Raw genomic sequence first — 15,458 nt, 5'->3', positions numbered from 1 at the left:
CTGCTCTCATCATCTACTACAAGACAAGGAAAACAGCCCACCTTCTGCTTCGTAACCGACCCACCGTGACCAAGACACCTTTTCAGGAGGAACATGTCATTTACCAGCATTACCGCAACAGTGAGGAGTGTGGACCTCACTCATACATTGGAATGACATGAACCAGACTGTCAAGGCACCTCACCTGTCACCTATAGAATGGAGACATCCAAGAACAACTACGCCACCCTACACAACTCCCACCTGACATGACAAGACCTGAATGGGAATGCAAAGATAATCAAGAGAGAGCAAGACCCTCATTCTCTTGTTTCTAGAGGCAATCTACATTATCTCAAAACAACCTACAATAAACACACAAGTCAAAGATTTTCAAATCTTCCCATCCTCAAAACGCGACATAAGCTTAGCCAACGAAGCAGCCAATGTGCGATCAGCTCAGGTGATCAGCCCCGCCCACCTGTCTCCACCTGATCCAACTTTCTTTGTACACAAGGAAGAAGGAACCATAGGCCACGATTCTGCAAACTGTTCCCTCCAAGAAAAAAACAGAAAAATTATAACAGAGCCAAATTCAAGATCCGTACATTTTGAGATGCCTGAACACACTGCGTTAGAAAGACTGGAGATCATTGGCAGTAGAAAATACAGACGGAGGGAGACGGTTCCAGAGTTGACCTGTTGCATTCATGAAGGACTGGGGGTAACAGTTAACTCTTGCATTAGAGAGTTGGAGAGAAAGGGGTGAGAGTTTGTTGTTGGACAGGTGCTCCGTGTCCGCCGTATTGGAGGGATGCAAGCAGACAGTTGAGAGGAGCAGTGACCATGGAAGTAGCGATAGAAAAGAGATAAGATGCAAAAGTGCGGTGAAGAGACAGAGGTTTAAGGAAGCCAGTAAGAGGAGGAGAGTTAATGAGACGAAAAGCCATTGACTCCATCTTGTTGAAAACAGCTGTATGTGGGGAGCCTCTCCACACACGAAAGTTGCACTTTACACAGGGCATAAAGAACTGCTGTAAAAAATCGTTAACTGTGCAAGAGTAGAGAAGTGGCCGAGTCGAATCTATTGCATGCAGATTTTACGAGAGGTAATATGATCTTTGCATGATGAATCCTGAGACAATGAAACCTCAAGTACAAGTATATTCAAAGGTGAAGCAGGATTGAGCTGGATATTGTTAAAAATTAGAAGATTTTCCTTTCATACATTTTGGTTGGTTGAAAGATGCAAGAACTGAGTTTCTTATAATTTAAAAACATTATTTTTTCTACCCCAATTAGAGACATGAGCCAAGTCAGACATTACAGAAAGTGTGCCATAACCTCATCCCTTGTTTGTTGAAGTAACTGCTGGGAGAAACGAATGGAAAGGTGAAGGGTGAGTGGAATGGGTTAGATGTACAGCTTAGAAGGTCACTGATGAATAGAAGGAAGAGAGTTGCAGATTTTACGATAAGTTTTGGAGAAGAACTGTGGCTGTCTACAACAGCAGCTTTAGAACGACCAGAAAGAAGCTAGAGATGAAGGCACAGATAGATGAACAAAACCTTTAAGAGGGCAGTTTGCATATTAAAGATTTATGCCAGACTCGATCGAAAATCTTTGAGATGTCAAGTGCAATGGCAAAGCTTTCGCGAAAGTCCAGAAAGGAGGATGACCAGGAGTCTGGAAGGAAGGTGAGAAGATCGCCAGCGGAGCATCCCTGGCAGAACCCATACTGGCGAGTGGACGGAAGGTTATGAGAGAAGAGGTGCTTTATATTTTTTTTTGGTTAAGAACAGATTTAGAAACTTTAGAAACAGAATGTTAAAGGAATTTGAATATTAATAGAGGGCTGGGAATGGTTACCTTTCTTTGAGACCGGGTAAGTGAGAACAACCTTCCAGCGAGAAGGAAAGGTACAAGTTGACAAACGATGGAGAAACAAATGCACAGTTCTTGAGGACAACTGGGTGGACCCTATCAGGTCCATATGCCATGTTAGTATTGAGGCCAGTGAGGGCAGAATATACATCAGTTGGCGATATTTTAATGTCAGTCATGAGGAAGTCAGAGGGGGAGGGGAGTGATGCTGGAAGAGGACTGGATTGGTCTAAGGTGGAATTTGAGGAGAGAGTCTGAGAAACAATTCTGCTTTTTCAATAGAAGAGACAGTCACAGTGTCATTAGAGTGGAAAAGAGGAATGGGAAGGATGATGAAGTTGTTAGAGAGGCTTTTGGTAAGGCACCAAAAAGAGTGGGAGGAATTTGAGTACACCGCTTCCCGTCCGATCAGCGAAGTTAAGCAACGTTGGGTCTGGTTAGTACTTGGATGGGTGACCGCCTGGGAACACCAGATGCTGTTGGCATCCCTACGTGTCAAGTGGGGTTGGTGGAGGATTAGTGCCCCTCCCCGTAAAACAATTAACTCTAAGCCCTTGGCCACCCCGTCTGGGATACATGGCGTCTGGCAATGAATGAATGAATGAGTTTAGATAATTTAGTATGAATGAAGTTATCCTTAGTACAGCGAAAAACGGACTTAGGACTGTTCCAGGCAGAGAGATGAGATTTAGGGGAGGGTTGGTTCCGGTACCTATTGCAGGCCTTCTCATTGTTTTGTATACCATTAGAACAAGCATGATTAAACCAGTTTTTTTTTTTACTAGTTACAGGACAAGAGAATGCAATGTATGTTTCAATGCCCGAGTAAATAACCTCTGTAATGCACAAGGCACACTCAGGTGGCTCCTGGCCATGGAAGCATTAATCATCCCAGGGAAAATCAAGGAAGTCCTGCCTAAGGGCCTCCCAATCAGCTGCTCCAAACTAAACAACCGAAGCTTCTTCGGAGGGTCCACAGGCTTTAAGGGAGAGATAGGACGTGATAAGGTTGTGATCCGAGGAGCCCAATATAGAGAAAAGATTAACAGCATAAGCAGAAGGATTAGTTGTAAGGATGAGGTCAACTATGTTGCAACTTTCTCAAAGGCAGTCAGGGTTATGGGTAGGGCTTCTATACAAACTGCTGTAGGTCATTTTGGATAGAAAAGATGTAGGCTTGTTCACCAGGAGGATCAGTGAAAAGAGAAGAAATCCAAAGTTGCTGGTGAACATTGAAGTTACCCACAAAGGAGATGTCAGAGAATGGTGAAACAGACTACGATGTTTTCCATATTAGATGTAAGATAGTCAATGATTTTTTCACTGTTTGTAGAAATACGTGAGAAGTACACAGCAGAGAATGAAGGAAAATGTCAGAAAATGACAGTATAACTAAAGCCAGAGAGTAAAGAATAAAGAAAATTCAAGTTCAGGAACACGAAAGCAGATATGTTGTTTTATACTGTTACGGAACAGAGAGATAATGAACACTTCAAGTGAGAATACTAAAATCACTACTGTCCCGCAAAGTTCCAGGTTCAAAACAAAAGAGATAAAATTACAAGTTAAAGTTTAATGCTCAAACTAACAACTAAACATTCAGGACTCATAAGGATGATGTAATGGCAAAACAGGTTACATATATAGCCTCTATTAACATGAATTTAGCAAGAGCAAATTTATCTAAGTCAGCCCTGATAAATGAGAAAACCGGATAATGCTCAGTTAAAGCAAGATATATTATTACAGATACAAAATATTATTAATAATTGCTGACATTAAAACTCTACACAAATCACAAAAACCTTACCAGGCCTATGAATCAACACCTCAGGCTATACAGTACAAGAAAAATGGTAACAACACTTGTACTCTACTTATACAGCAGCTAGATGGTTGGAGACTTCCTGAGCACTCACAAAAATAATAAAACACTAAACAGGGGAGGACAGAGATGTGAACAAAATAAAGAGTAGATCTAAGTGGCAATTAATGTAGAGACTGAGCTCATTATATAGGGGCCGGCAGAGCTTGATACAACTTGTAAGAAGGACGCGCAAATGAAGCCATAGGAGAAGGAGTTGACAATCCTGCTCTGAACAACAGAAAGAACGACTTACTCTACTATAAGGGGAGAAGGGGGAGTGAGGTAGAACACGCAAGCCTGGTCACTATGGAAGCCACGAGGCGAATCGTGATCAAACATGCAGCATACTGTACGTTGGAATTATACAAAGGATGATGAAATCATAGGCTATGTAACACCTCACCACAAAGAAAAAGAAATTTACAAAGGAAATTTCTTATTACTCTAAAACAATCTGTCTAAAGTCTAGATAAGCAATCTGCAATAACATTTTCTTTCCCCTTGACATGTTGTATGTCTAATGAATACTCCTGAAGAAGTAGACTCCATCTTGTCAGTCTCTGATTTTTATCTTTAAACTTACTAAGGAATTTCAGTGGATTATGATCGGTATAAATGACTATGGGGTCAAAACCAGAACACATATAAAATGAAAAATGCTGTAAACCCAAAATCAAGGCCAAAAGCTCTTTCTCAATAGTGGAGTAGTTCTTTTGCGGTGGAGTGAACTTCTTACTGTAATAAGATACAGGGTTTTCAATACCCTGATCATCCTCTTGCAGCAAAACAGCCCCAGCTCCTGTATCACTTGCGTCAACAGCCATCTTAAAAGGCTTAGCAAAATTTGGAGTAGCGAGCACTGACTGACTTAATAGGATTGCTTTAAGTTTACTGAAAGAGGATTCACAGTTATCGGTCCAGACAAATTTAACTCCCTTTTTCAGTAGGTCTGTAAGTGGTGATACAAAAATTGAAAAGTTAAGAACAAATCTCCTGTAATAACCTACCATTCCCAAAAGTCTTTGTAGCTCTTTCCTACTTTTAGGTCTGGGAAGATCACTTATAACCTGAACTTTAGCTCATGGTGGTGCAACGTGTCCATTACCAATTACGCACCCAAGGTACTGAACTTTAGCTTGACCAAACTCACACTTTGATAAATTAGCTACAAGATTAGCCTGAACCAAACGCTCAAGAATATTACTGACATGGCATAGGTGATATTTCCAGTTGTCACTGAAGATTAATACATCATCAATATAAACAACACACCCTGCCAAACCCTCTGTTACAACATTCATGAGCTTCTGAAAAGTGGCTGGTGCATTCTTCATACCATATGGCATTACAGAACATGCAAAAGTCTTTCCTAGTGTTACAAAACATGAGATCTCCTTAGCACGTTCAGTCATGGGTACTTGCCAGTATCCCTTTAAAAAATCAAACATGTACCTAGCCTTTCCGATCTTGTCTATGCAATCTTCCACGCGCGGGAGAGAGTAAGTGTCTGTTTTGGTTATCTGATTAACGCGTCTGTAGTCGATGCAAAGCCGCTGTGACCCACCTGGCTTAGGGACTAGAGTGACAGGAGAGCTCCAATCGCTCTGACAGGGCTCAATCATCTTGTGGTCCAACAGGTAGCCAAGCTCCTTCTGGATGAGAAGAATTTTCACTGGGTTCACACAGTAAGGAGGCAGTTTAATTGGCTTTGCGTCTCCAACATCGACATCATGCATCAACACAGTGGTTCTTCCTGGAGTGGCACGAAACACTTGCGTGTACTCCTGCAGTAATGCCGAAAACTCCTGCCTTTCCCCGGGAGCTAGATGAGAAAGCTTAGTCTGGAGATCATTCATGATATCAGGATTTCCCGAAACTATCACTCAGGCTCATACTGCATGGGAGAACTTCACTTGCAGACTCGGGTGGAAGAGCTACAGTGCAGACTGGGTTATTTTCGTCCCGCCTGTGATATAACTTTAGCATGTTGATGTGACAAAGTTGCTTGTTCTTTCTACGATCTGGTGTGGCGCTGACATAGTTGACGTCACTGAGTTTCTTCTCCACGAAATAAGGACCACTAAACTTGGCTTGAAGAGGTTGCCCATGCACCGTAGCAGAATCAAAACCTGATCTCCTGGCTGAAAGTGGCGTAACCTGGACTTCTTATCATACCAAGTCTTCGTCTTCTCCTGAGCAGCTGCTAAATTCTCTCTCGCCAGCTGTAAAGCAGTGGACAACCGTTCTTTGAACTTCATCACATACTCCAGCAGGTTGACGTCATCTTCCTCTGACAGCTAGCATTCCTTGAGTAGCTTAAGGGGTCCTCTTACTTCATGGCCAAACAGTAGTTCAAAGGGTGAGAAGCCCAGTGATTCATTTGGACATTCTCTTGCGGCAAATACAACGAATGGAAGACTTTTATCCCAATCTTTCTGATGTTCCAAACAGTATTTCCTGAGCATCGATTTGAGTGTTTGATGATTTCTCTCCAACGCTCCTTGGGTCTGGGGATGGTAAGCTGAAGACGTGATCTGGGTGATGCCCAACTCTTTCAGAGACTGCTTGAAAACATTTGACATGAAATTACTACCCCGGTCTGACTGTACCTCCTTGGGCAGACCAAACTTGGTGAAGAACCCCAGCATTTCCTTAACCACGTTCTTTGCTGAGATATTTCTAAGTGGAATGGCTTCAGGATAACGAGTAGCCATGTCAATCAGGGTCAACATAAGAAAATCCTGAATAAGTCTTAGGAAGAGGGCCCAAAATATCCACCAACACACGGGTGAAAGGCACCTCAAAAGGAGGAATGGGAACTAGAGGTGCAACCTTTTCGGTCTGATTACACTTCCCCACAACTTGACAGGTGTGACAAGATTTACAATACCAGGAAACATCACTGAAGATACCTGGCCAGTAGATGTGTTTCAAAATGCGTGCCACAGTCTTCCTCACTCCAAGGTGTCCTGCCAAACTGGAATCATGAGCCACTCTAATGATATCCTGCCTACAAAATCGAGGGTGACAACTTGATGTACAACCTCCCATTCACAGTCGGCTGATGCTGTTGGGGGTCTCCACTTTCTCATAAGTACTCCTGACTTTATATAATAACAAGTAAAAGCACCAGGTGACTTCACTGCAAGCAGAGTTAGCTAGACCTTTCAACTCAGGGTCAGTAACCTGCAACTCAACCATCTCTTGACGAGACAAATTATCAACACTACGGGTACTGCCTCATCTGGTGAGTGGTCCAAATTAGCAAGAAAAGTGTCAGCTAGGATAACATCATCATTATCCTCTAAGTCACCAGTAACTTTAGACTTAGCCCTAGTGACAGCACATGCAGAGAACACCTCAGGAATATCCCAATCCTGGGTCGCAGTCACTGGTTTACTAGGCAACTGAGGAGCTGGACACACTTGACTTCCACCAATATCATTTCCAAGAAAGTTACACCTGACATTGGGAGTGTCTCAACCAACCCAACCATAACGAAACCATTAACAAAACCAGACTCTAAATTCACTCTGCAGAGAGGGACAGAGAAGTAATTATTCCCTACACCTTGTAAGATTACAGTTTCATCAGAGGAATTAACATTAGAGCCTAGAACACTGGTCACCATAAGGGATTGGCAAGCACCTGTATCACGATATATTTTAACTGATTTCCTGTCATTATTGTCCAGAGGATTGACAAAGCCATCAGACAGGAAATTAGCACATGAACTCTTGAGAGTGTCACCCACGTTACTGCTCAAAAGAGGAGCTTCATCATGAGAATTTAATTTACCCCTCAAAACAGGTTCAGTTAACTCAGTTAAAAAATTCTGGGAACTCTCAAGGGTGGACACTAGACCAAATGACTGAATATTTAAAAACTCCTTTTTGTTCACATCACGCTGTCTCCTGAAACATTTCTCCGTAGTATGACCAAGCTTACTACAATAAGTACATTTACTTTTCTGAAATCTAGAGGTGGAGCTGGTATTTACTTCCAGAGAAACATCATCTTTATTCTCTTTCCTGTTTCCTATACTCTGAGTAGAGGCAACCTACTTACTCTCAGCTTTCCTTTTTTCTTTAGAATATCTCTTGAGTGAGAACATATTCATAAGCTAAAACTGCAGCATCAGACAAATTATCTATTCTTTTCTCATCAAGATATAGGCTTACATCTTTATTAATACACCTTTTGAAGTCCTCCAGCAAAATCATCTGCTTAAATTTATCAAAATCAGAATTTACATTCTTAGAATTTAACCACTGCCCTAACAGATCTTCTTTGATTTTTGCATACTCAACATGGGATTGCTTATCTTTCTTATAAGTTGTCTTAAATTTTACTCTATAGGCTTCAGGAACAAGCTCATAGGCCTTAAGAATCAAGCTCTTAACTACATCATAATTATCAGATTGAACCTGAGGCAAAGATGCATAAGTTACTTGAGCTTTACCGGTGAGAACACTCTGTAGGAGTACTGGCCAATACCTTTTGGGCCAATTAAAACCTGTAGCTACCCTCTCAAACAACTGAAAATACTTTGTTAAATCAGCTTCATTAAAAGGAGGGACAAGTTTAACATTTTTAGCTACATCAAAATCATCAAAGCTAGATGATCCAGTTCCACCTTATTTCATGCGATACTCATGGTCTGCCTGAATCCTAGCAAGTTCAATTTGTGCCTGAGCCTGTGCCTGTGCCTCCTGAATACGAGCCTGAGACTCAGCCTCCTTAGCATTTGCCTGAAACTCAGCCTCCTTAGCACGAGCCTGAAACTCAGCCTCCTTAGCACGAGCCTAAAACTCGACCTCCTTACCACGAGCCTCCTGCAGGGCTAGCTGTAACTTAGCTATTTCAATCTGCGTTTGCCCATCTGGAGGAATTACATTAAACATGCTTTTATTAATCATGTCAACAATTTGATCTTTAGAATGATGAGAGCGAACAGCAATTCCCAATTGTTGAGCAATGCTTAAGTTCTTTCTTTGTTCTGTTTTCTACATCACACACTGTTTGCACATTTGACAAAAATCTTTGGCTTCATCAAGAGTAGTAATAGTAGACATCATGAATAAATCACAGTCACAAAATATCAAGCAATATCCTTAAGATAATATCCTGAATATATGGCGAGGTCGCCAAATTTATGTTACGGAACAGAGAGAGATAATGAACACTTCAAGTGAGAATTCTAAAATCACTACTGTCCCGCAAAGTTCCAGGTTCAAAACAAAAGACTTAGGTAAAATTACATGTTAAAGTTTAATGCTCAAACTAACAACTAAACATTCTGGACTCATGAGGATAATGTAATGGCAAAAAACAGGTTAAATATATGGTTAACTGCAATAGCCTATTAACATGGATATAGCAAGAGCAAATTTATCTGTCAGCCCTGATAAATGAGAAAACCGAATAATGCTCAGTTAAAGTAAGATATAATATTATTACAGATACAAAATACTACTAATACTGCCTGACATTAAAAACTCTACATGAATCACAAAAACCTTACCAGGCCTACGAATCAACGCCATACAGTACAAGAAAAATGGTAACAACACTTATACTCAAATTATACACCAGCTAGATGGCTGAAGACTTCCTGAGCACTCACAAAAATAATAATACTATACAGGGAAGGACAGAGATGTGAAAAAAAGGAGAAGCTCTAAGTGGCCACTAATGCAGAGACTGGGCTCATTATATTGGGGGCAGGCAGAGCTTGATTCAACTTGCAAGAAGGACTCGGAAATGAAGGCACAGGGGAGGAATAGTTGACACTCCTGCTCTGAACAACAGAAAGAACGATTTACTCTACTATAAGGGAGAGAAGGGGGAAGTGAGGTAGAACACGCAAGCCTGGTCACTATGGAAGCCACGTGGCGAATCGTGATCAAACATGCAGCATCCTGTACATTAGAATTATACAAAGGATGAAATCATAGGCTATGTAACAATATATATATATATATATATATATATATATATATATATATATATATATATATATATATATATAAAATCAGCAATAACATACTGAGCTGTGATTTTATCGGTGAATGGAAGTTAAGTGGATCTGTCAATTATTCTGTGTGCAGTCCACTTGCATTCACTGTGCACTTTCCTTACAAATCATGTATTGTGTAACAATTCAAACACGTAATGTCTAGCATGTGCAAGTAATAATTTCTACCTTAACTTCAATGCCAAATTCTCGTTTCTTGACTATTTTAGTCCTCTACATAACATTCTGTAATTAATGAACTTAATTTAATGATTAAAAAAAAATCATAAATGACAGAATGCTTATGTTAGTTGAACACCCTCGATAAACACTAATCTTTCCTACCATTATCGCACCAGTTTCACTCCCACCAGTCTGCGCCTCTGTTAAAGGCGTGAGAGACGTCTAGTTTTTGGATGATGTTGGTTAGGAGGTGTAACCAGTCCTTTCTTGGGTGCGAGTTGGGTAGTCTTGCTAAGGTCCGGGAGAGACAGCTCAAGATTGGCAGTGATGGTCTGTGCTGGCAGAGCTGTGCAGATTTTGATGATGATAGACTCCAGGTCCTGTGGTGGAGAGATGGAAAGGCACTTTCCACCCTGAGGTTTTCGAGCTGTGCCCACAGTGAGGCTCCCACGATGACGCGTAGTGCTCTGCTTTCGACAGTCTCAAGCGCATAAACTTGTGCACTGGAGAGCCCTACAAGGCAGATAGCACTATAGTCAACAAGGGAGTGGATGGCGTGGATATACAAGGTCCGGAAGACACGAATCCAAGCTCCCAGACTGTGGCTGGACAGCGCTTTGAATGCATTGATCCTGGGGGTACCTCTCTCCAATGGATATCGAATGTGGGTGGCAAAGGACAGGTTTCTGTAGAACCACACTCCCAAGTATTGATGACAGTGAATGAGGTTCAACTGATGTCCCCCGAGAAGGAGAGGATGTTCAGGGGGGCGCATGCCAAAGTGCATGTACTTAGTCTTCTCAAGGTTGATCTTAAGACCAAGTTCACAGCATCTATCTTGGAGGCGGGTTAGGGTGGCCATGTCTTGGTTGTGAGTCGTTCTGTGGGAGAGAACTAGCACCAGGTCACCTGCATAACAGAGCAGCGTTATACTACATTCGAAGTCTACCTACAGCAGGCTTTCCATTAAAGAGTTGAACAGGAGTGGACTGAATTCACATCCGTGAGGAACGCCATTAGTGTGAGGGTAGAAAGGGAAGAGCTGACCCTGAAAGCTGACACATGCAGCTTGCTCAGTGAAAAAGTCATTGATCCAGGAGAGGAGTCTGCCACAAACTCCTTTCTTGGCAAGAGCGGCAAGTATGACTTCAGGGTTAGCTAACTCAAAGGCTTTCTCCAAACGAGAAAAACAGCAGTGCCTCTGCCATTTCTCAGCTCACCCAGAAATGAGGCAAGGCACTGTGAGGCACTCCTTCCCTGAAGGAGCCTTGAGTGCAGCAAGCCTAGCTTCCAAGCAAGGCAAGGGTGGGCTAGCCTCTCAGCCGTTTTGGCGATACAGCTGAGAAGTGAGATAGGTCTCATAGTGGAAAGGTCTTTTAGTTTTGGTATGAGGTGGATAACTGCCATCTTTCAAGATTTTGGAAGCCTTCCTTCTTCCCATGTTCGGTTGTATAAATCGAGTAGGGCATTTTCCCCCGGGGCCCTGACCTTGCAAGAAGAAAGTAGGTCAGTGTTTCTTAAACTATGAGTCGCGACCTTAAGGTGGGTTGTGAGAGCACTTTTGATGGGTCACAGGGACATAGAATAGGCCTAATACTTTCAATGTTTTATATTTACTTAACTGAAATTATAAATATCCTTACTACACTCTAAGCATATTCATAATAACTAAGATAGGCTATATACCGGTTACTCTCTCTCTCTCTCTCTCTCTCTCTCTCTCTCTCTCTCTCTCTCTCTCTCTCTCTCTTTAACATGTGGGTTGCGAAGTCTTGAGATATTCCAAAAAGGGTTACAAACTAAAAAGTTTAAGAACCGCTGGAGTAGGTGATGCTATCCGAACCAGGTGTGGTGTTCCCTTTGCTGAGAAGAGCTCGATCAAGTACCAGCAACGTGAAAGGATGGTCAGTGTCACTGGGGTGGAAGCAGGCGGCCTTGATGGATGCCCTTCTGGGCTCCGTCAAGCGCGCCTGCACGTCCCAGATAATCTGGGGAAGGTTAGTGGGCAATGTTCGCTCGACAAAGAGGACAGCGAGGCGGTTCGCCTCTCCTACAGGGTCGTAGTAGAGGGGGGGTTAGGCGGCTTGATGTTGGAAATGTCTGATCCTTGTCCACACCTCCTTCAGCGAGGGGTGTGAATCGAGGGACCTGCACCATCTTATCCAAGCCATGTCATTTTGATGTCACTTCTTATGAGGTGTGGCACATTACCACAGCAAAGTATTGCCAGGTGATGTCCTGTGAGCCTTGCGAGCTGAGTTGAGGTGGTGGTTGAGCTCGCAGACTATCTTGTCATGGAACCAGTGGTCGTGTGGTTTTTGACAAGAAAGCGCAGATGCTTGGACAGAAGAACAGTTTCTGTGGCAATGCACCTGAGAACATGTGCGACGTTCTCGGTGATGTCATCGAGGGAGAGGGAGCATGTATCCATCGAGCTGGGCCTTGATTGTCTCGGCATATTCAGGCCAGCGAGCTCTACAAAGGTCCCTTCCAGGTGGGGGCAGGTGGCAGGGGTCAGGGCGTCACAAGCAGCAGTTCAGTCACTAGGCCAGAGTGGTCGCTAGTGAGGAACGGGTGCAGAGACCAAGTAGAGACGCAGACGAGAGATGAGGAGACAAATGTGAGGTCCAGTCTCCAATTCCGAATATGCATCGGTTCGGAGGGATCGTTTAACTGAGACACGCCCAGAATTTCCTCCAGGACGTCGGTGAGGTGTCTCCCAGCTTCACTGGCTGGGAGGGGCGTGGAGAGGATGGGATGGCTCATTTTCAAATTCCCTCCTATGTACCTGGATTCAGTGCCAGCAAGGGCAAAATTCACCCCAAGATCCAGGGTGCCCTAATGGCTTCTGTACATGTTACAGACATGCAGGGAGGAGGTGCCAAGTTGCAGGGTAACACCCTGCACCTTGACACCCTCCCCACAGAAAATGGGTGCATGAAGGACAGCGTGAGGGATGTGGCTCTTCACAAGAATGACACAACCCCGAGTGGCACCCGGGATCTGGGGGAGAAAGTGGCCTTTGAAGCCTCTGAGTCTTAGGGTATGGCCACACCGAACGCGATGAGTGGGGAGGTAGCATCAAGTGATGAGCAGCGAGGTGAGCATCAATGCGTTGCGTGTCCAAATAGGAAATAGCAACCTCACGGGCAACAGATAGTCAAAAGCATGCCGATAGTAGAATATCCGCTGAGCAATTCACTAACTGCTGAATATATTTCATAGATTTATGTACTGATAATACGGCTGTTGATGTTCATTACCTATTTACATATACATATAATGTATACACTTATCTGTTAACTGGTCTTAAGCCTACAGAGTAACAAAGGGAACAGAGCACTAATACACTAATTTTTGACACTAATGGTCTTTGATAGGTTTTATGACATTGGTGGAACAATAGTTACTTAAGCAATCGTATGACAAAATAATGCTCGATTATAATTTGCCAGTTGTATGCAGTTATTCAAAGATACCTTCCCAGTGTTTTTTCAACACTCCAGTATTTTTGTGGAGTGAATCTTTTGGATCCCACACAGATCTCCTGTGGTACATGGCTCCAATAAGGTGTTCAGTAGACATAGTTACCCAACCCAACCGCCCCACCACACAGTACCAGCATGACTGAATGATGATGCAAATGCCTGGGGAGTGGGAGTCACTAGGCAGCGCTCATTCTTTGTGGCCACCCACACAGGATTTAGTGTGTTTTATCGTGTCGCCTCATAACCTCCCCGCTCATGTCACCATGCTCGTCGCGTTCGGTGTGACCATACCCTTATAGTGTAGTCCTGGGGAAGAAACATCTGCAGGAGGATTATGTGGATGTCTTCCTTTGCAGCTACTTCCTGGAGGTGGGCAAGTTTGTTTCTTGCCCCCAGGCAGTTCCACTGCAAGACTCGGAGGCAGGGGACTGGTCGGTTGTTGACGGGGAGGGTAGGTGGCCTGATTCCTGTGGGAAGGGGTGGAGGGCAGGCTCTGCTACTCCCTCTCCTGACGTGGTCTGTGGAAGCTTGGTGTTGTTGGTTGGCTGAGGGAGGTTGCGAGGCTGAGAGCGGGTTATGTGTGGATGAGAGTTGAGGGCAAGAGGCATTGCAGCTTGAGTGCGAGGCTCACGATCGTTTTGGATAACCTGGTCCGCTATGCGGTCTACCATTGCTGCAAGATGTGCGGGATTCAGGTCTTTTCCGAAAATCATCGCAAAGGCCTCTATCGTTTGTTCATCCATTTCTTTTAGGATGGTCTTTAGCTCTTCTGGCTGGAAGGCAATCACTGACATGCAGGCGGTAGGTTGGGTGATTGGGGGTTGGGCTAAGGGGGATGGGTGAGTATGGGCTGCACAGCTTTCGCAGGGGCAGTGCCAGGAAGAGTGAGGGGCCGGGTTGTTGGTAGGGGCGGGAAGCAGTGGAGCTGGGCTCCTGGGCGAATTTTGTGAGCCCCAGATGAAGGTTCCTGGGGAGGCAGTGTTGGGACTTCTGTTTCTCCTGCACCCAGGAGATTTGGTGAAGTTGCCCCTTGTTGACCAGGGCTATTCTTGTGGGACACCTTCGATGCCAGGCATGGTGTTTCCTGGCACAGTTGGGGCAGCATGCTGGGATTGTTTCTCTGGCTTTGAATTGGCCAGGCAGATGTCAGTGTTGTGCCTGTTGCTGCAGATGCCACAGGCATAGGGGTGATTGCATGCTGCCTTGTGATCTCCGTACCTGTGGCACCTGTAGTAACGGAGTGATTTCGACGTGTATGGGCGCGGATGAAAGGTGCCCCAGCTTCCCAGGGATCAAGGGACCCCGCAGTGTGATCAGGACTTGCTGAGTTTCCTCCTGGCTCCCAGCCTTTTAGCATCTCTCTGCCACCTCGACCTGCTTGTGAGAGAGTAGCAGGCTCGTGGGCTTGTGACAGGGGTAGCCCATAACTATGGCTTTCATTGATTGCATCCCTGGAGTTAGTTCCATTATTTTCAGGGGGAGGGTTTCGTCCTGAGCCATGGCATGCAGGTGGTTGTAGGACTCTTTGTCCAATGGGATGACGATGGAGTGCCCGTTCATGCTCATTTCGTTGGACCAACAGAGTCCTGGCAGTCTCTCTTCTAGGGCAACTACAGCATTGTAGGACGAAGGGTAGCCCTCCTGCATGGGGACCTGAAAGACCCCGAATCGTGGCTGAGGATAGGGACAGGATGCGACAGTGACAGAAGCGCGTGCTGCCCTTTGCGGAGGAGGGGGTTGCCTTTTGCAAAGGGGGCAGGGTTTCTCTGTGGTTTCCTGCCTTTCTTACTCTTCACCAGGGTGAAGCTGTTGTCATCAACAATGGTTGAAAGTGTAGAGTCGTGGGCAGTGGAGGTGCTTGGGGTAGGCAGAGATGCATCCTCAGAGTTGCTGTCCATGCTCTCGTGAATCCTGGCAGATTTCGGAGGGCGGCAAGAGGAGGAGTAGGCGGTGACAGAAGAGCATGGGGCTGCAGTGTTGGCAGGAGAAACATCAGGAGAATCCCCTGCAGAGGAGTCGGAGCTTGAGAAAGAGGGGCACC

At 44.4% G+C, this 15,458-nt stretch overlaps 1 pseudogene; it reads left to right on the top strand.

Moving 5' to 3' along the window:
- Positions 1–2,229: 2,229 nt before the first annotated feature.
- LOC145418370 (5S ribosomal RNA) lies at positions 2,230–2,348 on the top strand (annotated as a pseudogene).
- Positions 2,349–15,458: the final 13,110 nt, after the last annotated feature.

Source organism: Coenobita brevimanus, chromosome 113 (assembly GCF_032717465.1).
Source record: "Coenobita brevimanus isolate Jiangsu-jjx chromosome 113, ASM3271746v2, whole genome shotgun sequence".
Classification (NCBI taxonomy): Eukaryota; Metazoa; Arthropoda; class Malacostraca; order Decapoda; family Coenobitidae; genus Coenobita; species Coenobita brevimanus.
The sequence above is the reverse complement of the archived record's forward strand: the minus strand, read 5'-3'. Positions and strand labels throughout refer to the sequence as shown.